Below are 27,014 nucleotides of genomic sequence, written 5' to 3' on the forward strand. Positions count from 1 at the left end.
AATCTTTAAGCCAAGCAGGTATGGGGTATATTTCTTGCAAGTATTTTTCTATTTTTCAATACAGTATACAATTCAATAGGGTCGATTATCTTTGAATGTTCCACACGGTCAACTTTCTTTTGCTATGCAATTGCAAATTGGTAACACTATCTGTTAGCTATGAACACTTGAATTCCATGCATACTTATGTGAAGCAAGGCTTCCCTTTTGGCATTTGGCATCGCAGTTTCCACAGTTTGAAATATGCTATTAGCATACGAACGTGGAGAAACTAGCCAAGATGTTTGCGGTTTTTTAAATCACACGAGGGTGTATATACGCTAACTCACTCGGGCAGTGCATATGGCTATGAGCCAGATTCGAGTGAATTACCAGAAACCTGGTCACAGCAGGGCAACCAGGTTAGACAATTTCAAGTTTTCTTATTTTTTCCTATTTTAACTTGTAAGTTGGCACAGATTGCCTAGTATACAAAGCAAATTGCTTTGATGGCATTTGTGAGGAGCAGGGCTTCTAGCCCATGCTAAGATCTGCCGTTACCTTCAACTCAAGGGCATTGGCACACATGCTCAAGAATTTGGCAAAGTAAGGATATAAGCTCACAATTCATGTATGACAACGATGAATTGTGATGTATCCATGCCTGTTTGTGCAAGGCACTTATGGTATTGGCTCCATTTGTAGGGCCGTCATTGTTGCCAATGACACTAACTCTGCATGCATGGCATGCCAGGATGGTAGATAAAAGTTTACATCAGTATTGTTTATGCTTCAGCTATAACGCTACCTACCCTGTCAAGGACTTGGTACATTATTCATGTCTACACAGGTACTTTTTACTTATGTTTATTCACGAGAAAAGGGCTATACTTTAGTCACCATGGTACAGTCACGCTCACATACAAGGTAAGTGGGTCAAGCTGTGACTTATGGTCCTCACTCTACGAGGACGTGCCACTCGTACATTGTTGTACGCTTATATGATAAGCAATCACAGACAAGGTCTACACTGGATCATATGAATAGGGCATACAACACACTCGAATAAAGAATTTTGCTCAGCCCAGCATTCTCTCTCTCTCTTTCTCCTTCCTAATTCTCTGCGGAAAAGGTGAAACTAGGCATGATTTCTCTAAAATATTTCTGTGTCAATATGGTAATAGGCAAGGCTAAGAGCCATCTGTTTTTGAAGGGCTAAGAGCCTGATCAAACAAATCTGTTCAGTTGAGTACCCATTGATTTTAATAATTAAGCAGGCATCTTGCCATTACTAATTTTTGGGGTGTTATTTTAGCACTACACACTTTGAGTGTGAAGATCAAGTTGAGATTTTGAAAGTCCCAAAACTAAAAAATGCATCTCTCTACCAAGGTGAATAGATAAAGCACACAATTTTGATAGCACATCCATTCACAAAACTCCTCAATTATGAATTTTGATTCTAGACAAGATCCCGCTGTGAATACGATTCCAACTTGAGTGGATCTTCTATTTTATCTACAACACTAAGAGTGTTTGTACAGCTCCCGTTTGCGGGTACGACCCAACTCGTGATTATTAAATCATTTATTACGTGTGATGGTCAATTCTTGAAATCTTCACACTTGCGCTTCCAAGGAAAGAAATCCATAAGCTGCCAAGGGCTTGTGGATAATTTTAGCTTCCAAAGTTAACTTAAGATACTATCGACTGCTAGTTGAGCAGTTTTCCTTCAACGTTCAACCAAGGGGTTTGACAATGCTGAATTTTCCCAAGGGGTCTGGTTTGCCAAGGCAAAACCCAGGATTCCATGTTCAATACTACTTGCATTTCACTAATTTTCAATTAGTGTTCCTAGGCTTTTGTAGGCGAAAAATTTCGGCAAGTGCCTTCTGCTACAGATCAATGAACACTATGTTCAACCTCCAAGTATGCATCTGATTTGGTTTTGTTTTTTTTTATTGCTTTTCCATGTAGAATGCATGAACTATGTTTTCATCCATTTTTGCTCTTCAGAGAAAAGACAAGGTCATGTAAGAGCCACGAAATTTGGGTTGTGGTGTCCAAAATAAGTTTTTGCATTATGCAGTTATACCCACTTGTAGGGTTTATTTGGCACATGTTGTCGCATGGGATACAACATGGTCTAGGAACTCAAGGAGTTCGGTTTAGCCAGTGTGGAGCAAGGCTAATGAAGGTCCCTCTCACTCCAGTCGTAGAGTGTTTGCAGTTACCTCCACGCACAAGTACATCGCGTACTTGAAGGATGTTTTTTTTAGACATCCTTATATGAGACATATTCCACATGTGGAGAATATGATTCTCTCGACTGACACTGGCGCCCACTTTTTCAATTCCCTGTCACGACAAAGTCCCTAGGTGTTGGTCAAATCTGTTTTCTAGACCATTTTTAGCATGACGTATCAGGAGCAATTTTGGTGGCCAGAAATTGTCGGATACTTAAAATGACTTGTTAAGGTACAAGAGCAGCTAAACAACATTAGAGATGGTTTTTTATGCATATAGCAAGTCTATGAGTTGTTAATGAAAAGGTTTCATTGTTTGTACCTAGAAGTGATCATTGTTTCACCTTCTATTATGGTTCAAACATTTCAGCACAGCAGGCACATGATTGCAGCTGAAAGTATTTAGTTTCTTTTCAAAACTATTTACATTGCTTTTTAATGTGTGCTAGGAGCACCATGTTCACCATAAGTATTGACAAGGACGATTATGGATATACAGGTTCAAATCTATTTTTTGGTAAATGCATGCACACTAGGTGTTATGGATCCTAGTGTTTAGCAAAGGCTGATTTGGAACGGCATGCGTATTCATAAAGTGATTGCTTATGAAGCATTTTGCACTCTATGTGCAGTATCTCTCTGAGATTACTTTTGGGTCTACTAATGACCAATAGAGGTCATGGCTCGGTTTGGGTGCTTGTGGATCTTACAAGTTAACCAGGATGGTTATTCAGAACATTGTTGATTCCTCAGCAATGTTGTACGATATTGTGATCCCTGTTTACTCGTCATCTGGGACGATTGTCTGTAAAACGTGGGGGAAACACACCTCAGTACTGTCAATTACCCAAGGGGATAGGCAGATTAAAAATTGTAATCTGGTGCTAAAGGAATGCAAAGTACGTATCTTAGCACCACGCAGTCCGATTAGTAATCATTTATTGCTCTACTTGGAGTTTGTGTACCATAAGTTAAAGCATGCTTGTGACTCAATTTAGTTCTTTCATGTTTAAGTCAGTTCTCAACTTTGAACACTAGTTATGGTGGGATTGTTTACCGATGAAATTTGCGAATAAGTCAAGGACTTAAACTTGGATGATGAGTTATGTCAAGAAGTTACTTTCATGAAAAGTGAAAGCGGTACTCTTTCGGGTACATCTTTGTTGTGATAAATCGTCTAGCATGCTCATGTGCGTTCTAGATGGAGTCTACACACTCTGATTGGAGAACTGGTAACAAGATGGTTACAAATGGACAACAATGTGGAAAATCAAGATGTTACTCTTGGTTTCATTGAACCCCCTACTGAACTGTGTTCCGGTCAAGCAAACAGCTGGATCCATGAAGGATGCCACGGTTAAAACCATTAGTGTATCATCACTCTTGTTTTTTAGGATGAAAACGCTTCTCCAAGGGGGGAGTCATGTCATGCCAAGGGCATATCGAGGGGAGGTCACGGACCTGGGCCAGTAAGTGGCCGGCTGCCAGTGTGGAATAGGGGATTCAGTAGCCAGGGGCTATATAAGGGAGGTTGGGCGGTGAATCTAGGTTACGGCAGTTCCCGGGTTTCTTACACTTTGATTGTTTTCCTTTTGATGGTGAATCTTGTGATTTTTCATCAAAGATCTTAATCTTCATGATCCATACCTGTTTTTGGCTAAGCTGGCTCTTTGGTATCCACATTTGTCAAACTTTTTGGTTAATACTTGTTGTTATTTTCTATTGACCTTCTTTGGTAGTTACAAAAGCTGCTAGTGATAGTGATGACCCGAGTTCTAGGTAGGGAACGTCATAAGAATCATCATTGTCGCTACTATCCTTAACAAGGTTGATATTTGGAACTTTCCCTTTGTGGTTTGGCTGGTTATGAAAAATTACTATTTGTTTGCTCTTGGATTGTTGTTTTTGGGAGGACTTTTCTAGAAAGTTGATTAGCTCATTGTTAGCTCGTTGACAAGGATGTGTTTATCTTGGATGAGTCTTTTATTCATGTATAGGAGCCACATATGAGGATGCTTAGTCAGATGCTTTTCACTCGAGATTTTGGAATTCACTTCTGATGCACTTTATTCTTGTAGTGACGACATTGGTTCCTTGGTCTTTGATGTGGAGAATCATAAAACCATGCATTTGTTAAATTGTTGTTCATGTCACGTGTTGGGTTTTCTGGATTTCCATTGTCGACATTTTCTTGAAGCTTCAAGTGTTCTACGGAGTCATAGAACTTGTCTTTGTTTTCTTGGATCACACTCACTGCAAAATAAGGAATGACATCATATCCATCTTTTTCACAAAACTTTGTTGTTGAACTGTCTTGAATAGCACACACATCCAAAGTAGCCAAGATGTGTTCCCATTCAAGTGGCTCTAATGCTTCCTTAGGAAAGGGTTCTAGGATATAATCCTTATCTTTGATTGCCCTTTCTAAAATACACTCCTCTTGCTTTAAGCTTCCGCATTGCGAAGCTCCACACATCCATAGTTCTTTAGGCTTACCCAACTATGTTGGAAGTTTTGATCCTACTATTGGAGTGGAATCAAACTCTTCTACCGGGGTTCGTTTCATGTCCTTGTAGCTATGGTCTTTCAAGTTTATCCTTGTCGTGGTTTCCATATGTCTCAAGTAGATATGATCATATCCCCAATCCTGGATCATTTTCAATTTTTTCATGAATGGTCTTCCTAGAATGATGGCATAGTTTTTTTTCTTGCCAAAGTCAACAATAGCAAAGATAACTTTGTTGAGATGTCGAGCTCTACATCTTGAGCTGGCATCCACTACGGGTCTTGGCCGCTTATGGCATTTACTCACTGGCACGTTAGGTGACCGACACGGAGGATCTCTGCCAGTGATTCTACAGATGGACTACACTTATAGTGCCAGCCTAGTACACTTCTAGTGAGTTCACACTTAGTGACCGCATGTACATATGTGCTACTTTTCAGTTTTAGCACTTAGTCATTTTGTACTCTCTTTTCTGTGAGAAGAAGAAGAAGCTTTCCATCTCTGTGTGCTTTGTGCTTGTCTTGTGTAGCTCTCTTGCATCCTCTTTCTTTACAAACTTTACCCTAGTCCAAATTTCACCTAATATAGAATAGGGTAGATAGAATTTCTATTAACCCTTTTGAATCAATGGCCTTGTTGAAAGATAGTCTCTATGATGGGACTGCAATAACATCTGACTTGGCCTCGTGCTCTCCCGTATAAGATGGTAGTGTTCTTAGAGAAGGGGGTTGATTGTCCATAGACTGTACATATCCTTTGTCTTCCCAATACGATTGCAATTCTAGATTCATTTGAGATCCAATCTCAATTTCCTCTATTAGTGGAAGAAACACTCCTCTCCCATCATTGGTGTTGTTTACTCATCTGCTTAGCTCATTGGCTTCATTGGCCTCTCTGACTTGTTTCCACAATTTATCAAGACCATCTATTTCTTTACAACTCTTAGGTGTAGCTATGTTGAACCCCTTGGAAGAGTAATCTGTGGTATTCAACACTATCCTTAGTTCTAATGCTGGGTCTTTGAGCTTTGGTTTGTGCTCATGATTGGAATCTAGCTCTTTTCGTTCCTGGTTTGGTGGGATTACTAGTGTAGGTGGGATAAGAATCACACCCTCAAGTTTTCCAACTGGTGGTTCTAGTAAATCTTGGGCTGCTTGAATCATTTTCTGATACATTTCAAGCCTTTGCTTTTCTAGTTCCGCGATGTTATCCACCTCTATTTTCTTGGGTTTGGTTGTTGTTGAGCCATATTTCATAGGCTTTTAGGAGGGCATCTAATGGCTCATTAACCTTCTCTACCAACATTGATCCTCTTGAACTAGCACTTCTTGGTTCTCCTATGTGGATGGTTCTTTTGGAGGTTGAGACGTCTGCACAAGAGAAGGTGTTACCCTTTTCTCATGTTGTCTTATCTTCTCTTTAGCTTGGGTAATCTCCTCAGCTAGGGATTGTTGCTCTTGTTTCCTACGTGCTTTCATACTAGCCTTTTTAGCTTTCCAACTATTCTGTTTGCTCTTGGTTTTTTTATTAGGTGCATTGGTCTTTGGTTCACCCGTCTCTAGACTCGCTTCGATTTTTGTTTTCTCTATCTCTGGGTTCTCATTAGCTTCCTTTTGAGCTTGCACTCTCGTAACTACTTAAACTAGTACAACATTTTTGTTTTTCCAGCTACTAGGTAGTTAAATGATTCCTGCGACATTCGTTGTGATCGATCTCACTCGGTTTGGGTTTTTTGGATAGTCGACAGGGATCAAGTGAATGATGCCACAATCAAGACAATAGGAATTTACTTGAGTGATCTCCAATTGAGGACATTGTTTAACCAAGTGGTCGTCATGGCTTTTGTGACAATCTACCACTCGTTGAGGAGATTTCTCTTGCATTTCCTCTTGGCTGTAAAACAGGCTCTGACCTAGCTAAGCCTCTATTTGCAATGAACCGCAAAGTCCTTTTGTCCATCTCATACCTTCTTTCTTCAAGTCAAAACGCAAGAGGTGGAGGTTGTACCGGCCTCACCACTCAATGTGTTTCTCTCACCTTCTATTGCTTTGAAGGACAGTATCCGGTTTGGTTGTTATAATACATTGTAGCTGGTACTAGCACTTTTTTTATTAGATGCTTCCATCATCGGCGTGTATCTCATGTCTATAGGAATTCTAGCACTTGGCAGTGGAGGTTTTTGTCTTAAGACAGGTTGTGGTCTTGAAACTCCTACTGGACCTGGCCCATTCCCCATAGCGTATCTAGGTGGAGGTGCTACTGGAATAGGTTGTACATACCTCTTTCTAGAATATTTTATGCTATAGTAATACTCTTCTCTCGTATGGTATGTCCACTTTCTTCCAATTTGGCACCACTTAGGCTCCCTAGGATCAGAATTTACAAGAGGAGTTAACCTCTTGACCATTTCGTCGATAAAATTTTCTTGATTGATAGGTTCCATTGGTTTTGCAATGGACTCACTCATCTATGAAGCATTGTGCTGAGAGAATGTGTCATCCTCTTGACTCTTACAACCCATTTCTTTGAGAATGTGTCATCCTCTTGACTCTTACAACCCATTTCTTTATATTCCTCTCAGTTATCCACCATATGAAGAGATTCTTTGATCTATTCGTTTAGCGTTATGCTCCTTACTATATGAAAATCCTTTTGAGACCCGCTTTTCCTAGATAAAGATCATCATCAATTGTGCTTGCGTAGGTAGTTCCGCTCTTGGATAAAACTTGACGTATCTCTTGAGCCGTAATGTATCTTTGCGCACTGACTCACCTTCTTTCTCTTTGAATCTGTGGATTTGTGAGACCAAATTGTGAGATATGCCCTTCTGCGAGAATTCTTTGATGAATTCCTCGAACAACTTGTCTAGAGTCTGAAAATCTCATCTTTATACTAATTCGAACCATGTACTCATGTCATTTTCAAGAGTCAGTCCAAATCCTGCAAACTGTGTCACAAAATCCAAAACTTCCTCTGCTCTGATTACTCTTCTAAAAGCCGATACATGATCTCTTGAATCTGTACCTCCGGAGTATTTCTTATTTACCCATTTTTGGACTTGGGATGGTCTAACTCACTCATTGTCTACAAGTCTAATCATAGACTCTCCCAAATCTTTATCCGCTTTAGGCCTTTTACTATGCCTAGGTTCTTCTTCAAAGGGATTGGTCATTCTCTTGGAGATTGGTCCTTGAGAAGGCATGTCTACCATCTTTGTGATAATTTCATCTTTTGTTATCGCTCTAGAAGGGAATCCATGTGGCTCCCTTTTTGGAATTCTCATAGGAATCCTCGTGTTTGGTGGAGATATATGTGGTCCTTCATTGACCAAATATCCACCCTCATTAGGGAGAATTTGGACTCACAAAGGGGCCTTATAAGAATTTTGACTTCCTCTCGCATGTCCAAAACGGGCGTGCGGTAAATTTCTTGCAAATCAACTCTAAATTTGGCAGAGATTTGGCAGTGAGAATCTACTCAATTTTTTTATTTTTGACATTTCCCTCTTCAAAAGCCCCCTAAAAAGGGGCTTTTTACTAACGGCGTGCGAGGAGGCATTCCAAAATTTTGGAATGCCCCCTCGCACGCCGTTAGTAAAATGTTCTTTTAGGGGTTTTTGACATTTTTTGCCTCTTTGGATGTCGGAGCGAGGCAATTAGACATTCATTTCTAGGTTATTTGGGCGTTCCGGACGCATTGATAGTATCAAAAGTTTCAAAATCTTCCACCACTTGATAGTTTTGTGACTTTTTGAGTTCCAGTGATGACGTAAGCCATATTAAATGCACCGCATCTACCTTCTGAAAAAGGTGCTCGCATTAAATGAAAGAGAGTGATCGTCTTCAAGGACCACTAGATTATTAAATGAGGAGAGGGACACCTTTTATAATTTTATTAATATCAATCTATTTTTCTACGTAATGTAGGCTCTTCTCTCATTGGAGGAGCTTATTTTCCTCTTTCTTCCAAAAGGCCCTCCAAAGGACCTCCGAAATCTCCTAATGGAACTTTTGTATATCCCAAAGTGATACTTCAGAGCAGAACCATGCCTCTACGTAATACCATTATTGAACACCATGTTAAATGGTCAATGTATCCTCAAGAAGATGCCACTTGGGAACGTGATGATATAATGAGACTAATTATCCAGATTTCATGTCGAGGTGAGGACACCTTGAATTTTTCAAGTGTGGAAGGATGTAAGATCCCAAATTTTTTCGTCTCTTTTACAAATAAGATGCTTGATTGACAGTATTGGAAGTTTCCAAAGTAAAAAGAAAGGCCATTTTCATGTTCTAGTAGGCTAGACGGACGTTTGGTTCAGTTCTGGAAAAATCCACTATTTTTTATATTTTTCAGACTTTTTATGTTTTTAGGTGTTTTTTTTGCAAAAAGCAAGGTTAAATCCTTGATCTACGTGTTCCAAGGAAGCTATGGTTCAATTTTTCTAAAATTTCCTTTTTGAGTGCTTTTCACACTATTTTCAGCTTTTCATGATTTTTAGTGCTTTTTAGTGAAAAGCGAGTCCGCTTTCTTATTCCACTGGATGAGGGGAACCCGTGGTTCAATTTTAGAATTTTTTTTGCTTTTTATACTATTTTTAGCTTTTTGTGCTTTTTGGCGTTTTTGAAAAGCAACGTGCTTTTTATGATGACCTAAACATAAAAATATTAATGTTAGTCTCCGTCGGATTTAAAAATGATCACCCGGAGCAAAAACGGGACCAAACGAGATTTTCACGAGAATTATTTTTATAAAAAGCGGTACCGTAAATACGTCGGGGCAATACAAGAAAGTCATAATCATGTTGGGACATTATGGTGCGGCATAATCTGGCTAAGGTTTTCATTAGTTGACCGGATACTCTTCAATTGACCAATTTTGCTGTAAAAATTGAATGGTAGGTGGGAAAGTTGACCACCAAAAGCGAAGGCATGTTTTTAGCAAAGTTGCCAAAAACTTGCATCTATTTTTTGCTTAAAAACTAGCGCTAGTTTTCTGCTTCGGACTCACTCCAGCCAGCTGTAGAGCCTATAAATTCACTTGTAAGTCTCAATTTTCAGTTTCGTCTATTGCGTCTACTACCGCAAGGCTATATCTATCTATTATACGGAGTGGTGTAAGCTCTTCATCACCATCTCCATAAGCTCTCAATTTTCAGTTTCGTCTATTGCGTCTACTACCGCAAGGCTATATCTATCTATTATATGGAGTGGTGTAAGCTCTTCATCACCATCTCCATAAGCTCTTCTGTGTGTGTGTGTGTGTGTGTGTGTGTGTGTGTGTGGATATTCTCTCTCTTCTTGCTTACTATCTCCTCCGTCGTTTCACGGTGTTTGCGCTCTCCAGAAGCTTTCGTGGCAGATACCTCTACGTAGCCCTCATCACTGCTCTCTTGCGACAAAGCAAGAATCCTTTCAATAGACCCTAATTGATTTTAAATCATGGTGAGAAGCTCTAAGCTCCATAGCCATCATCATGTCTCTCTCTCTCTGTTGTTTTTCTGAGTAACCCTCTCGGTGATTGTTTTTTTGTATACGAGTGCATGTATGGATTAACAAAGTATGTATGAAGTTGCCCCATGATTATTTCATCATGTTTAACACATTGATTTATGCACATGATGCGTTTATGATCACGTACGTGTATAAAAAGCGCTTTTCGTTTCACGTCATAAAGACGCTAGGAACACTATTTTGGTCATAGCTCACAAACCCTTATGAATCAGGCCGAACCCTTTGTACCAGAGATAAAACACATCATTTAGAACATTTTCTCTCTTCGGTGTCATGTGAAAATCATGCACGAGTTAAGGGATATGGTCAAAAAACATCTTGCTTCCCATTGCACAACCAGATTTTTTGACTCAGGGTCCTTGGAGAACCCCTATATAGATCCACCGGATGGGCGAACCCACCTAATTGATTGAAAATCTTAAAACTTGATGATAAATATATTTAGGTCTCTGTTATCACCTCGAGAATGCAAACTATTAATCGTTCCATAACCGGTTTTACCTACACATATAGGGGTGCTACCTAGGGGGAGTACCATATGATGTCACGAGTTAACCGAGCTGATTATGTATGATTTATAGCTTGTTTAGTGAGTTGATTTTAGTTATTGAATGCCCATAAACTTAAGTAAATGTATATGGTTAGACATCCTGAACCACATAGACAAATTTGATTAAAGTGGCTTACTTTTGGGGTTACCGTTTGTTTTGTGAGTACCATATGGGTGAAGTGATGTGATAGAGTGCTAGTCTGTATTATGGAGCCAAGCTTGATGCATTGGTTTGAGGTCAAATACTTTCATTTGCATGTTATGCACGCTCCCAAAAATGTCAAAAAGTTGTTTTTTGCATATGTGTGAAGTTATGGTTTATGATTGACCTAAAGGTCAGAGATGTTTTGCATCATATTTAGGGTGATGAAATGTTATCATATGATGTATGTGAACTTATGGATTAATGTGGATGCATTATATGCATGGTTATAATTTTTTTCCACCTACTCTACGTGCTAGGGAGGTAAAGTGCAGATGTGATGCATCAACTTTGCATGGTTGGATGTTGTCAAAATTGGATTGTTATATCATGATTAGTTGCTGGTCTAACTTAGTTTAGGCATGAAAGAATCTTGTTTTAAGGGTCATATGTGTATGGACTCCGATTGACTGCAGAGGTTATGTCAAAATCCAAGTGTGGGAGTTGATTTGGTGTTGACAAGCACAAACACAAAACAAACCCTGACGGCCTCTACGCCAGGACCTTGCACGCCGAACTCGTCATGGGAAGTGAACAGGGGCAACACATAGCTTTGACCGGCTAGGACGCGGTCAACATCGATTCAAGTAACACTAAGGCAGCACACTGTAGCGAGAGAGAGAGAGAGAGAGAGAGAGAGAGAGAGAGAGAGAGAGAGAGAGAGAGAGAGAGAGAGAGAGACGTAGACATAGATGATGAAAACCCCTCGGGATGTGAGGGAAACTTGATTCAAAGTGGTATTTACAAAAACCTTAGTTTCAATGAGATGGCGATCGTGGTGTGTGTGTGTGTGTGTGTGTGTGTGTGTGTGAGTGAGAGAGAGAGAGAGAGAGAGAGAGAGAGAGAGAGAGAGAGAGAGAGAGAGAGAGAGAGAGAGAGAGTCTATAGTGCATTCTCTAGGGAAAATTCCATATGCACGGGGATCCTACTCTTGTGCATGGAGACCCTTGAAGTCAGTGTGTGTGCATGGCTTCCTTCTCAAGTCCTGACTCCTAAGTGTTGCCCTTAAAAGTGACCTCTCAAAGTGAGCTCTCAGTGTTCCTTTATTGGTGCAGGTTGCATTAGTTAAGGATAATCTGATTAGTTTAAGCCATAATCAAGAGAGACAAAGCAAGGAGCCCTAATTAGGTTAGATTAGGGCCCTAATCAGGAGAGACAAAGCAAGGAGTTGGGTCCCAGATGGTTGACCCTTGCTTTGTTTTAGGAGAACTTTAACACTAGAATGGTAACCTAACAGGACATAAAAGTGTCCTTTCAGGGTTTTGTGAAAAATTTCCAAAACCATAGTAGATCCACTCATTTTGAAAAATCCTTTCATGAGATTAAAGTTCAATAACTACTACATATGGAAAAAATGAGAAACTTGTAATTTTTCTCATCCCTTGGTCACTACAAGCCTCCCAAGTTGATGGACTAGTGCATTTTGTCCAGAACAACAATTTCTTACGGTTGATTGCATATAAATAAGACTGGGGATTTTTTTAGGACATGAGATAAAATGCCCCGTTAACTTCAATGGGTTGGTGGCCAAAAAATATGGTTGCTTTTACCTCACTAAATTTTTTTAGGTTAAAAAATATAGGTACAAAAAAATTGCATTTTTGCCATTCTGCGGACCTATCATCAAAGTTTCTATAGTCACGCTCAATACAGATACTATATACATGTTTTCTTAGTTTCGTTTGGGCCTTTGGATTCAAAAGGAGCCATGGAGCATGTCAAAAGGATAATGGATCTCTTACAATTGGAACCTTGGGGGCAATGATAAAGTGCTAAATACAGCAAACATGAAAAAACTGGGTTTAGCATTATGACCTCTAGAAACCCATAAAAACTACTCAATATCTAAACAAGTTTGTAGTCTATGATTAGATATGGTTACTACCTACAAAATACACACAATTGGCCTAAGAAACTAGCAATATTGAGAAAGTTATACTTGCTACTCTAAACTGTATCGTATTCTTCAACAATTAAAAAACTCAACCATCATCATATACTATGCTATATAGCATATTAGGTCCCCCAAAACTCAAGGAAGATTATTTTTATGTTATACATTACACTTACACAATCAAAATTGAATTTGGATATCAAGAAAGCCACCAAAAAAATCATAAAAGTGCTAATTTTGGCCAGAAAACAGGATTATGCAATTCTTATAAATTGGTCATAACTTTCAATTTTAACACTTAGCTCTCCCTACAAGCATCGAAACCTGTTGAGAACTATGAAGGCCTAACCTCTAGCCATCTAAACCTCACAAAAATGAAGTTTAGAGTGGTATAGTTGCCAAAAATTGAAAAAAGAGGCAAGAGTAAGGTTAATGGTGAGATCAATACTCAAAAAAAAATGCTAAGTTTTTTTCCGCTCATAAGGCAACTTTGTGGATATATAGCACCTAGAAATTCATTTTCATACTCTTCAAATAATTCAAGAAAAATGGTCACTTAACAAGACACAAAAGTGTCCAAGGACATAAAAGTGTCCTATTACCATTCTAGTGTTAATTAAAATGATATCTCGTAGGTGGGCCTTTGTGACCATCACCTAGAGAGAGGTGGTTATATACAATTGATTTCTTATATAAGGTTTTGGCTTGAAAACAAAAAAATAGATTACGGCAATCAAGGTAAGTCAATTAGAGAAGACGGAAAAATTTGTGAGCGGAAATTAAGCCAGTGCAAAGCATAAGGAGCAAGAAGCTGCGGAATATTTGATAATAACTGAAGCTTGATGATCGAGTCAGTGAACTGAATTGAAGACTGCAGAATCCACGGGAAATCAAAGCAGATGAAGCGACATGAGGGAGTTACCATCATCGTCATCGACTAGAGATTGATTAAATAATTGTTAAGCCCCGGTTTCGTTAACGGCCTGGTTAATACTGTAAAGCAGGAGCTTAAACTCCTGGTTAGCGGATGACCCAAGTGACGGCGCTGTTAACAACTCGCCTTGGCTAAGGATAAATTGTACTCAAAGAATATTCAATTAATTGATGATTGCGGTGATTGGCAAAGCTGTCATTGTCTCTTGTTCTCTCTCTTTCACACCTCCCATAGCCAGAGGCCCGACGCCTGCCCGGCTCACGTAGCGGACACATATCCCCCGACAACGCTCATACATGCAGTGTCTATATGTGTGTATATGTGCATGTGCTCGTGAGTGTGTGTAAATGTGTGGGTGTATGTAGCTGTATGTATGTGCTTGTAAGTATTGAGAGTGAGTGTATATGATAAAAGATAGAGAGAGATTTCTTAACACAGAAGGGGAGAGAGAGAGAGACTATGGGAGAGATAGAGGTGGAGAGAGAGTGTGTGAGGGTGTCTGTGTGTGTATGTGAGTGTGTGTGTGTATGCAAAGTATGGGAACGAGAGAGAGAGAGAGAGGGGGGGGGGGGAGGGGAGAAAGAGATTTTAGGCTGGCCGAGGCAGAGAGAGAGAGAGAGAGAGAGAGAGAGAGAGAGAGAGAGAGAGAGAGAGAGAGGGAGAGAGAGAGAGAGAGAGAGAGAGAGAGAGAGAGAGAGAGAGGATTTATGAGGTTGAGGGAGTGTGTGTGTGTGAGAGAGAGATTTTGTGGGTGTGGGTGTGTGTGTGTGTAAATAACGAGAGAAGGGGAGGGTGCTGTCAAGGGGGGGGGGGGGGGGGGGGGGGGTGGCCCCTCTATTGACGAATGAGCATGGGGGGTTGGTGCCGCATCTAGGGAAGGAATTTTTTTTTTATAATTATTATTAAGATCCCCTCTGAGTGGGGTTGATTCCCGCGGCGAGGCTCCAAAAGTCGGACGTCATTAGCCCTCCCTTTTGGCTAGAGGCATTCATGCCTCTAGCTCTACTTCTGATTCTCTAGCAACGGAGCTGGAGGGCTCTTCCTCCTCTGGAATATCTAGCATGAACTTCGGATCAAACCTTAAGAAGTACCTTTTGAGCCTCCATCCATTGACTCTAGTCTTGTGAAGTCGACCATCTGCTTCTATAAATTTGTAGTTTCCATTGGCGTATCGCTTTTTGACGATGAATAGCCCTTCCCATCTGGGATGAAACTTATTATATTTCCTACTACCGAATCTATTGTTGTATCTCAATACTAACATACCTTTCTTTAGACCCTTTTCCTTAATCCCTTTTTTGAATGTGAGTCCGCATCGTTCTGCTTGCGTTGCATAGTAGTTGATCGTATCTTCCTTGTCTAGCTAAAGCCTTTCTAGATCTAAGATGTGGTTGTAGAGATGGGCAATTGGGCACTGTAACTCAATAGCCATGAATTGCAAGCTAGCTATCTGTACCTCAATGGGCAGAATGGCCTCTTTTCCATATACCAGATGGAAAAGGGTGAAAACTAGTGATGTTTGGAATGTCACGTGATAGGCCCAAAGAGCGTCCATAATATGCTTATCCCAATCATTTGTGTGGTTATTCACCTGCTTTGTGATGATCTTATAAATCATTCCATTAACCTTTTCTACTAGACCATTGCATTGTGGATAGTATGGAGTGGAGTGTCGTCGTGTGATAACTAGCTTTTTCATGAGTTCTCCCACCAATCGCCTCTGAAACCTGGCCCTCTATCAGATATTATCTCCAAAGGTGTGCCAAAGTGGCAACAAATGTGCTCAAATATGAACTTCACCACTTTTTGGGTTGTAATGCATGTGGTGGCTGCACCCCAACTTTTGCAACAACTAGACTAGCTACTCATTACAGATGATGTTTACAACCATAATCCACATCATTTCATTCACTCCATAGGAAGACATCTCTATGGGTGATTTGTTGTAAAGGGAGAACCACTTGAGAGAGAAAATGGATGAACCTACTCAACTACAATATCTTTTGAAGGAAAGAGAGAAATTGCTTAGTTGTTGTGAGCGATGACAAAGATAATAAAGCTTGAGCCTTGCTTGGCTCAACCTCAATTCCTTTTACTAAAATTACATGGCCGAGAAGAGTGACCTTGCTTTCACCAATGTGACACTTATGTACGTTAAGCTAGCCACCCAGGGTTTGTAGCCTAGCTAGGCCATCATAGACCTTGCTTAAATGGAGGGAGTGAGAGCTGTAGATGCAAAAATCATATGTGAAAACTCGTATTGACTTACCAAAGTATGGATGGAAGACAAAAGTTACATAGTGTTGGAATGTGGTCGGAGTGTTGGTGAGGACAAAAAGCAAGACCTTGCTCAAATAGAGGGAGCAAGAGCTGTAGATGTAGAAATCGTCTATGAATACCTGTATTGACTTACCAAAGTATGGATGGAAACCAAAAGTTACATAGCATTGGAATGTGGCCGGAGCGTTGATGAGGCCAAAATGCATCATTCTGTAAGCAAAACATCCCCATGGTGTTATGAAGGTTGTATTTTTTTGGTCTTCTTCTGCAATGCTAATCTGAAAATAGCTTGAGTAGGCATCACATATTGTGTAGCACTCATGGCCAGCTACCTTGTTGAGAATCTCGTCTTGGAATGGGAGGGTAAAATGATCCCTCTTTGTTGCTACGTTGAGAGGTTTGTAGTCTACACAAACCCTCTACTTACCGTTCTTCTTTGGCATGACCACCATTGGAGAGATCCACTCTGAGCCTTTGACGGGGCAAATGAAACTTGCCTGTAGCAAATTCTTGACCTCTTTGAGCAATGCCTCTTGTTGAACTACCCCAAGCCTTTTGAGATTTTTCACTACAAGCTTACTTAATTCCTTGAGTCTTATGCATTGTTGCACCACTGTGATGCCTGTGATCTTGTCATAACCATGAATGAAAAGTGTGGTGAATTTACCAAACATAGATATGTATTCTTCTCTCTCTTCACTAGCTAACTCATTGGTGAGCATCCGATGTAACCTACTTCTATCCACCAAGGGTTGCGTACGTGATGGTTCCTCTTGGTCCTTCGGTGGTGGTTCAGATTGCGTCAATCTCTTTGGATCTTTGAGGATGACTCCCATCACTTTGATGCTACTGTCACTCTCCTCAGTTGTTGTTGTCTCTTCTCCTCAGGTGGTCAAAGAGTCACTAGTGAATTCATCTTTCGATGCCTCCAAGATCATGTTGTGTTGCTTCTCAGTCTTCATGTCATAGAATATGGACTTTCTTTTAGCATCCTTCATCTAGATCATTCTGGTACTCTAGTCCTTAGCCTCCATAGCCATGAGCCATGGTCTTCCAAGAATAATAGGATAGCCCTCCCCTTTGTGTGGCATGACAAAAATGTCTACCTCCACTTCTGTGTTGAATTACTTCACCTTGACTGCATTCACAATGTGTTGGCGGATACGTCGTGATGGACATCAGCACAACGAGAACTCACCTAACAAGATTTGTCAGCTAAGGATGAAGCTCGACCCGCAGGTGTGTGGAAGCAAGCATAGGGTGTCAACCTACACTCGACCGACTCTCGACTACTTCCTACAGAGGTCTCTATCCAATGTCTAAGCTACAGCCTTCAGGAGTGTATAAGAGGAGATTTCCTAAAACGCTTTCAAGAGCCAAATACCCATCAAACGTTCTCGAAACGCCACAGAACTTGAAGGAGACTCTATTAACACCAATAGGTCGCTCTCCCCAAGGTCCATGAACCAAAATCCCAACCCTAAACACCTGGTGAAAAATCACGTAGGATGTCTGGTTGAAATTTGCAGGTCGTCGTTTTCAAAAACTAAAGTGCCTAATGTGTAGCTGTACTCAATGCGAACACGTGGATATGCTGAAATGCGAAAACAGACAACGTATGCTCACCGAATCACCAGATGTAGCTCGTGGTTTGAGTTCGCACAACGAGACCGTACACCCGCAATGTAGGTATTGGCGCATAGCTCTCGTCGGGGGTAACACGTTACACTTCTCCCACGGGGGATTCACTCTATATACAAAACGGGATGCCACCTGCGAGCAGAGAACTTTGATAAAACCCCTATATACGACTCATATTAGGGAATATGACCCCCCTTTCTACGCTTATACAAAGATCCATGCAAAAAACTATCATACCCCTATCTTACATATAAAATTTAGGTCTTACATGATCTAAATGAGTCAAATTAGTCAAAGAGCGTGTAGCACAGTGACTAGCAACGTACTAAGAAACCACTTCTATTGATAACTAGATGTACCCTTAATTTGACTTTGAAACTATGTGCCCGTTCAACCTGCACTCTACCTACTTGTCGAATTCTCCTTCAATTTTGACCCATCTAAATTACTCAAAAACCATGGTTATAAAGTTTTGTTAGGTTCTCCGTGTATATTTGCATCTATACAAACTCTTTATAGCTTTCATCCCTCAAGAAATGAACTATATACAAAGCAGTGTTAGTTCTTGCATGTATCTTTGTAGCTATAGACTCACAAGTTCAAGAAAAGAATCTTTTGGGAAGCCATGATTTTGAAACACAAAAACTTCCTCTCATGTTTCCCGTTTCTCACTTCTCCCCCCCCCCCCCCCCCCCCCCCCCCCCCCCCCCCCCCCCCCCCCCCCCCCCCCTCCCTAAATATGATACCCCCTCCCTTATTTTTAAGCTTGGGAGATAAATTACTGGGGGCCTATCCTTAGCTTATACGCTTATGTAACTTGTAAGAAGAAACCCCCTCCCTTACACTTACATGGTGCGGTAAGTTTTCCATGGTGAATCCCCCAGGACTTCTCCGCACTCGATTCCGACCACCGATGCGCTGTCGTGCTGGGACACGTACATGGTGGGAACGCATGCTACAAGATCTATCTTGTATTTTTTTAGATACATAATTATATTTCCTACAGTGTACATATGCATATTTAAGTATAATAATAATCCTTTTATCTCATCCTATTATTTTTCTCAAGGGTAACATATCCTTATTTTACCATCAGAAAATACTATGGGAAAAGCATCAATAGCTCCGTCTCTTTAACTTGGGGCAAAAAGCATTGATTCTTTATTTCTACTATTTCATTATCATCTCACACCCTAGCTAGATCATATATCTAGGGTAAACTCCAATATATATATATTCTACGTATTTTTTATACTTTTCTTATATTTCTTTTTAAATAGCTACTAGGAGAGAATCAAATCCTAGTGGGACACTAGGTGGCATGATTTCAAAGATACACTTATTTTAATGCATTATTGCAAGCATGATTACAAAACTTTGTCAAGGAGCAATGTCATGCTTTCATATGGCATGAGGTGTCCTTGTGAATTAAATGAAAGTCTAGGCTAAGGAGACCACATGAAGACTTTTGCTGCCATAAATGGACCCTATTTTGATGAATTTTTTACACAAGGTTCCAATCCGAATTGGAAAACAATTTTAAAATGAAAATCGTAGCTAATGAGCTGAAGTTTTTGCCCATATTTTTACTTTTTTATTTGGAGCCACGGTTGAGGAGATATGATCAAAATACTGGACCCCAGTCTGCCCACATCATGCAGGGATAGCTCATTTCCAACTTTTCCAATTCCTGTTCACACTAGCTCCTCTCTTCTTGTTAAACCCTTGGGGGTTCCCTTCACCTATAAAAGGGGACCTCTTCTTCCTTGGAAGAAACTCAAGCATTCAAGCCATTGATGAGAGGAATTCTCGAGGGAGTGAGTAGTAATGCCTAATTGTACTTAGCCATTAACATAAGCCCAAGCCTACACTTTCTCCTAGAGGGAGACTAGCCATTCTTGCAACAAGCTAACCTTGGAAGATCAACTCTAATCAAAGAAGTTCTTGCACTTGGTGTATCAATCAAAGTGGAATTATCCACTCTTCTTCTCTCTCCCATCAATAATGGTGCCGAAGGGTTTCAAGTAAGATGTGTTCTACATTGATGTTTTCTTGATTTCTTGTTGTTTTCATTTTCATCTCTAATCCAACATATATATATATATATATATATATATATATATATATATATATATATATATATATATATATATATATATATATATATATATATATATATATATATATATATATATATATATATATATATATGTATCTAATCTCATCTCCTTAACCAAACCTATCTCTCTCATTCTTAGTAATTCATCCTCTCTAGGTTCTCTTGCTACAGGTACATCTCTCCCCGCAGTATCCTTATTGCATACGGGCAAGAATAGGGCTTGGGAGGGAAACTTCTCATCTCTTCACTTCTCTCATATCTACATTTCTCACATACTATCCTAGATGAATAACCCACATGATGATCATTTCTATCGCTTTCACTCTGTACGATCTATTAGAATTAACGTATGGACACTTTCAACAACGTATAGTGTTTCTCTTCGGTCCTGAAAGGCTCAATGAAATACTTCTATCACCGGATCCCATCATACTACCTCTCATAGACTATAATTTTTCTTTTAATGTAAGCATAGTTATCTTGCTATGAACCAAGAGGATTTGTATACACAATTAATCCCAATCACTAGACAAAATATATATATTATGGTAAGCACAAAACTACAATTCCAAAGAACAACTCGTAGCCTATTTGGTCAGCCAAGATTGAATGCCATTAACTCATCCATTAACCCTTTCATATTACCCATGATACGATATGACCATAGCCTTGATGTTTTCATCTTTGTATTGTTTTGACATTCTCTTTTGCGTTCTTTCTTTGTGTGTGTGAGTGCAAGAGAGAAAGAGTGAGTCTTCTTTGATTGCACTTCTTTCCAAACCCTAGTCTTCATGGCATCTATGGTTTAACTCCTTCATATAGTTTTTGTTGAGTTCTCTCACAAACTCTCACAGCCATAAGCCGGGTGATTTCCTGGCAAGACCGCAAATTTCTCGACAGCGCGCGTAGCGTCAAGATAAAACTCTCACTCTCTCTCGTACACTGTACGCTCACTCACACAGACAAAACGTTTTTAAAAATGACAAAGGGTTTTTTCAATTAAGGTCAAAAGTTGTATAAATACCTTACAATCTCAAACCCTAATGTTCCAATTTAACCATCTACTCAATCTAAATGTCAAAAATGGGATACAATTTGAAAGCTTCTGCAAGCCCCACAATTTACATAGATAAAGTGATGGTTTTTCTCAATTAAAGAATAATTACAAAAAATAATATCCTGCCGAGAACTCATTCTCCATTGGGTGTGTCCAGCTGCTAACACTCCCCCCCTCCTAGTTCATGTCGTCCCCGACATGGCAGTTGAGCTGCTTCTTTAGTGGAGGCTTTCTTGCATCTTTAGAAGGGACTCATATCACGCATGCTGAGCCAGTAACGTCGGACCGAATATCTCTATGTTGATGGTGAAGAAGCCGGTGTAGAAGGCTTCTTCAAAGGCCTGGAGGTGATAAGAAGGCAAAATCATAATTCTCTGATAAAGTGCATTTATCACCTCGTGGGAAGGCTGAGCAGACAGATCGTATGCACATTTGTATGTATCTTGGAAGAAAAAGATACTGTCTGTTGCCTGTCCATGTTTAAAGGATTCGAAGACCACCAGAAGGGTTTTACATATTTTTCTAAGCATGATGCAAGATAGGTCAGGCGAGCCAGTGAACAATCTGATGGCGCCCGTTAGGGTTTTCACCATGTATTGTTCACTCATTCTCTCGCCTGCTTTTAAGCCTGACAGCTTCGGGTAATTGAGCCAAGTGGGTTGGCTTCTCCGCAATAGCTCGTGTGCTTTCCATGTTCGCATCCTTGGTAGAGGGCAAAAACTGAGGTTGTCTCTGATTCTTTTCGGTGCCTCTACCAGATGGATTAAATATTGCGGATATTTGGTGAGCCATGCCTTTCTCCACCTGGGTTGAGAATCCACTATCAGCATAACTCCTTTAGGTTTGGAGATATCTGCTTTGTATAATGGCACTATTGGCTCCTCTTTTATCCGTTCGTTGATCGTAGCAGCTTCATACTTTAGAAGTGGATATGGGAGAGAAGGCTGTAGCCATTCATGCTAAATGACATTGGCATCTATCTTCTGAATGGTCATCGATTTAAACACTCTTTGCTCCCACTCCAATGCTTCTTTGGCTGTGTCTCTTACTGCCGCTTCTATGGCCTTTTGCAGCTTTTCTTCTTCTTCTTGTGTCAGATCCTGGGGTTCTTGTGAGGGTCCCACTTGGATGTCCTCTTGCATGGTGGTGTTTACTGGATCTGACACAATTTTTATGTCAATACCCTCCATTGCTGCTGGCCCGGTGCTAAATTGTTGCTCTTCAGTTTGTTGTTTGCCTTTTAGCCTTTCTATCTGCTTCTGAAATGTCTTCTTTGCCTCTTTCACTTAATCTCGCATGTTTACTAGGAGGTCGTTCAGATCTGCATTGATTTTTTCAACCTCCTCTAGCTTTCTCTTGATGTCTTCGTTTTTTGTTTACCATCTCTGAAATTCCTCATCCATCTTTCTTTTCACGGCTTCTAGCTCATTTTTCATGGACTGGTTCTCTTCTTCCAAGCGGTTTTGCATTACAAGAGATCCCTCAGCCAGCATCAGTCTTTGCCTCTTCTCTAGTGTTAACTCCTTTTGGAGTTCCTTCATTTGTTCTTCATACAAATCATTTTTTGAAGTTGTGCGAATCGAGCTAACAGCTTTGACTCTGGCCGGAGATGCCCTTAGCCTTTGGATGGTCTGATCTTTCACTTTCATCTGATCTTTCAGCTCGATCACTTCATCCTGGCTTGCCTCGTATTCTATCTCAGCCTTTTCCTTGGCATTCCTCAAGGTTTCAACCTCTTTGGACTCTTCAGCAAGTTGTAGTGTCAGGTTGTCCCTCTCTTTTTCCGCATTTGTCAGTGACTTGCTGATTTTCTTGTATTCCTCTTCTTCTCTTTGAAGCTTGTGTTCGATTGCCTGATTCTGTCGTTCCATCTCCTGGCATCTTTGTAATGCCGCGTCCAGACTAGCTTGCAGCTTTGTTTGTTTCTCTATATTCTCTTGGCTCTGTTTTTGCAGTGAGTCGACTTCAGCCTTGATGTGAACTTCATTGGTTTTGAGATTATCAATCTCACTCTCAGTGGCCATTGATCTTGCTCTGAGCCCGGTTAGATTTTGCATTAACACATCTCAATCATTGGCCGGTGGCTGTAGATCCACTGTATCGGTGGCCATTTCCTTCAGCTCTACTAACCAAAGGCTCTGCAGAGATTCCTTGGGTTTTGTGCTTGCCAACTCAAAAGCTACCGTAGATGCCTCTTCTCGAGAGTACCCCGCAGCTAGTAGATCAAGAAATATTCTAAAATTTCTTTCCTTTGGATCGGGCTTCTCCTCTTTTGGCTCATTTTCTGCCTTCTGCTCTTCCTCTTTTTTCTTCTCTTGCTTGGACTCTTTTTGTTCCTCAGGTCTGTTTAGCTCCTCTTCATGTTGGGTTTGTGGAGGGCTAAGGGGAGGTGGTGATGGTGGTGGGCTCGATTCCCGGCTTGACGGTGGAGTTGGTGGCTTCTTCTTGAAATCTTGGTCTGCCTTGGTCTTTCTCTCTCTTTCTTGGCCTTCTTGCTCTTCTAGCAGTTGCCGTCTCACTTCGTCCACTTCTTCTTCTGAAAATGGGATATTCGGGATATTCTCCGCCGTGGCATCTAAGATCTCGAAGTTTTTGATATAATCTTCAAACCGATCTCGTTGAACCCTTCGAGATGATCCCGACATGGCTTCAAGGGATGGCTTCCACAACTCGCTTAGATCTCCTTTTAGTGCTCTCTTGGCTCTGAAACTTCCCATCAATCTTTCGATTCGTGCCGCTTTCTGCGACTTGGTTTCCTTGATTGGCACCTGTACATTTTCTTTCTTTCCCTTCTTTGACTCTCGCGGCTCTTCTAGCACGGTCTCTAACCGGAGCTTCAACCATGTGGCTACCCTGGGTGCCTTGGGAGGTTCTTTTTCCTTGTCTTCCTTTAGCTTTAGCCAATCATTTTGTGAGGAGGTTCATGCCAATTTCCTTTGGCATGCAATGCTCCATATACAACTTTTGTTATCAGCTCACCAGGTACAATATAGGTGGGGTTTTTGTTCCCCATCTTCACTAGATTGTCGTGGATGTAAGCGGTATAATTTTATCTCTTTTGGTTTGCCTTTGTGCATTGCCCATGTGAAAGTGGTGGCTATGGCTCCCGGTGGCATCCTGTATTTCTATGGCCGCTTTGTACACATGTGGAAGTATTGATTGTAGAGTTGGCTCATGATAGCCACCTTCGGGTTTGCAATGTCTTCAAATGTGTAGTTATTCTTCTTTTTCGAGTAGACCTTGACTTCATCTCGCCTCTTTGTCACACTATCTCCTTTGTTTGAGATGTCAAGTGCGGCTGCCACTACCTTTTTTGTGATGACAATCATTGTATCAGGCTTGCCTTGCATATCGGTAACTCGGGCCACTCCATCTTCTTTGATTGTGGTTACAAATTCCCACACTCTTTTAATATCAATCCCCCCGCTGGCAAGGCTTCAAAGTAGTTGTGGAGATCCAGCTTCTCCAAGTAATCCCCCATCTTGCTCTTGACAAATTCATTGAGCTCTCGTGGTATCATGGGTAGCTCCACTACATTTCCTTCTGGATCTTTGAATACTCCTTGGTAGATTCTAAGATCGTTGGTCTCTAGCAGATCATTTTGAATCCATATGCTTGTGGGCTTCAGGGTTCCTTCTAGGATCACAAAAAGCTCCACTTCTTCTAAATAGTCCTTTATAGTCATCCTCTTCTTCTTTGCAGGTGATTTTGCGGCTGCCATGGATCCGGTTGCACTCAATAGTTCAAAGTTAGCACTTTTTACATATTAGCTGATAAACTGAGTTCTAACTACCCAAATGACTTGAAAATTGTAAATAAAACTTAAAAGGAACTAGGGAAACTCTGCATTTGCCCATAGTAGCTTCCTAGCTAAAAAATTATAATGTAGACATCCTACGCGTAGGATGTCTACCTTCTCTGTTTTTGGTGAAACTTGACAGGCTTGTGGACCTTGAACTGTGCAACATGGCTATGTGATTGGAATTGGGTTTGGGCATCAAAAAGTGCAGTTTTGGGCAGATTCAGGCTTTTGGCTCACAAATTGGGTAGGATGTCCTCAACAGGTGGAAGATGATATTCAAATGGGTTGAAAGTTGATTTACAGGCTTCTTACACCATGTAAATGGTTTCCATGAAGTCAGATCTTGCACAGTAGGTCAATATCACACTGAAGACATCCTATGCGTAGGATGTCTATTTTATCAGAATGGCTTGAAATTGGTACTATGGGTAGCCCTTAGCATGTGGAACATGGCCCTGCTCTTAGATTTTGATTTGGATAAGCATTGGTGTGGCGAAGAGCATGTGTAGTGTTTTTAGGATCAAAAAGTGCATCTTGGAGGTTTTGGGGGCCAAAGGTGATGGGAATGGCTTGAAATTTGATACATGAGCTTGTGAAGGTGTTATAAAGAGATCTGGAACTCAAAAATACCATCTGGGGGTCAAATTGGTCATTTAGACATCCTACGCGTAGGATGTCTATTTCATCAATTTTCACATCTGACCCCACAATTAGCTTGCCATTGTGCTCATGAGTATTGAGGCGGTCCGGGGCGGGCAACAAGAGAGGCGACCTCTAAACACCCCTCAAGGCTCCCGTGCTGCTCAATCGGGGCTGGGGCAACCACAAGCACAACACAACAACAAACCCACAGCCAAACCCAAACAAGATAGGGGCACCACCTAGTTATGGTATGCGAACTAGGACGCAAGAGAGATTTTGGCACAACCAAGAAGATGCACCACACAACACGCACAAGCAACCTCACACCGAGACACACATGAAATGGACCAGAGAGAGCTAGAGCAAAGGGAAGAGAGAGAGAAAAGGATCTTGCGTAATACCTTATTTGTGACTTGCAAATGGAGATGGTTCGTTATGATGCTATCGTAGAACTTGTATAAACTCACTCAATGCTTAGTGATTGCTTAAACATTGCCAAAACACACACACACTGTCTTAGGGTGTGGGAGACCTCTCACCACAATACCCTCTTACAATGGACACAAAACTGGCAATGAAAAACACACTAAAACACTTTCTAAAATCAAGATCAACCGATAAAAACTCAAATACACAAGTCACCTTGAATTCACCAAACCGTATTGCACAAATGGAAGGACGAAGATTTGAACGTCGAATCATGCCTTTGATGCACCAAACCTCAATTTATTGATGATGAAGGAGCATATACAATAGTGGTTTTGAGGTTTGTGGAACTCACACTCTCTCACTTGCAATGTGTAGCTCGAAGGCTTCTCTCACACCAAGAGTGAAGCTCACAAGTGGTTGCTACACCTAAGTCTCTCCTCGCGCATAGAGTGTTGGGGTGCTATGTGAGATGTTGGAGGTTGTTTTACAAGAAGGAGAGGGGCCTATTTATAGGTTGGAGACCCCTCATTAAGATTATTAGAAATCCTAATTTACAAGCTAACAAATCAAGATTATGATTTTTTTGAATATCAAAACATTGCGGGCCTTCTTTGTCTGCTTGAGTCATGGGTGTGTGGGCTCAAAAGAGAGCATTATTGATGGTAGATAAGGTGAAAGTAAGTAAGGAGAGAGAGAGAGAGAGAGAGAGAGAGTTACTATACATGTCTTGAGGTGAGGTGTCTTTTATGGTTAGGTCAATGCTATTTTGTGTTAGTATGTTAGTCGTTAGTAATCACTAGAAAGTTAATGTTACATTTACAATGGGTAGAGTGAGTTGATTTGATGAAGGAAGAGGGGTGAATTAAAAGAGAATCATTGAGATGGTGAAGCTTTGAAGAAGCTTGAACTCACCCTTGTGTAGATTGTGGAAAAAATGACCGCTGGTCTTCTTCTTCTTCTTCGCTTCTTTACGCCGCCGCCACGGTTGACCACCACGATGAAAAGAGGATTTGTTGATGAAAAATCCTCAATTTGCAGAATTTATCATGGTTAAGATGCTGAATTTTAGATATTTTAGGAGAGGTAAATGAAATTGTAACATAGAAGCAATAGAGAGAGACATGGAGAGGGTGTATGTATGTAGAGGTTCATAAAAGAACTATAGGGATGAGAGAGAAGGGTAATGGTGAAGAGGGTGGGAGAAGCCATGGAAATTG

Source organism: Adiantum capillus-veneris, chromosome 2 (genome assembly GCF_014529385.1).
Source record: "Adiantum capillus-veneris isolate H3 chromosome 2, ASM1452938v2, whole genome shotgun sequence".
NCBI classification, from domain to species: domain Eukaryota; kingdom Viridiplantae; phylum Streptophyta; class Polypodiopsida; order Polypodiales; family Pteridaceae; genus Adiantum; species Adiantum capillus-veneris.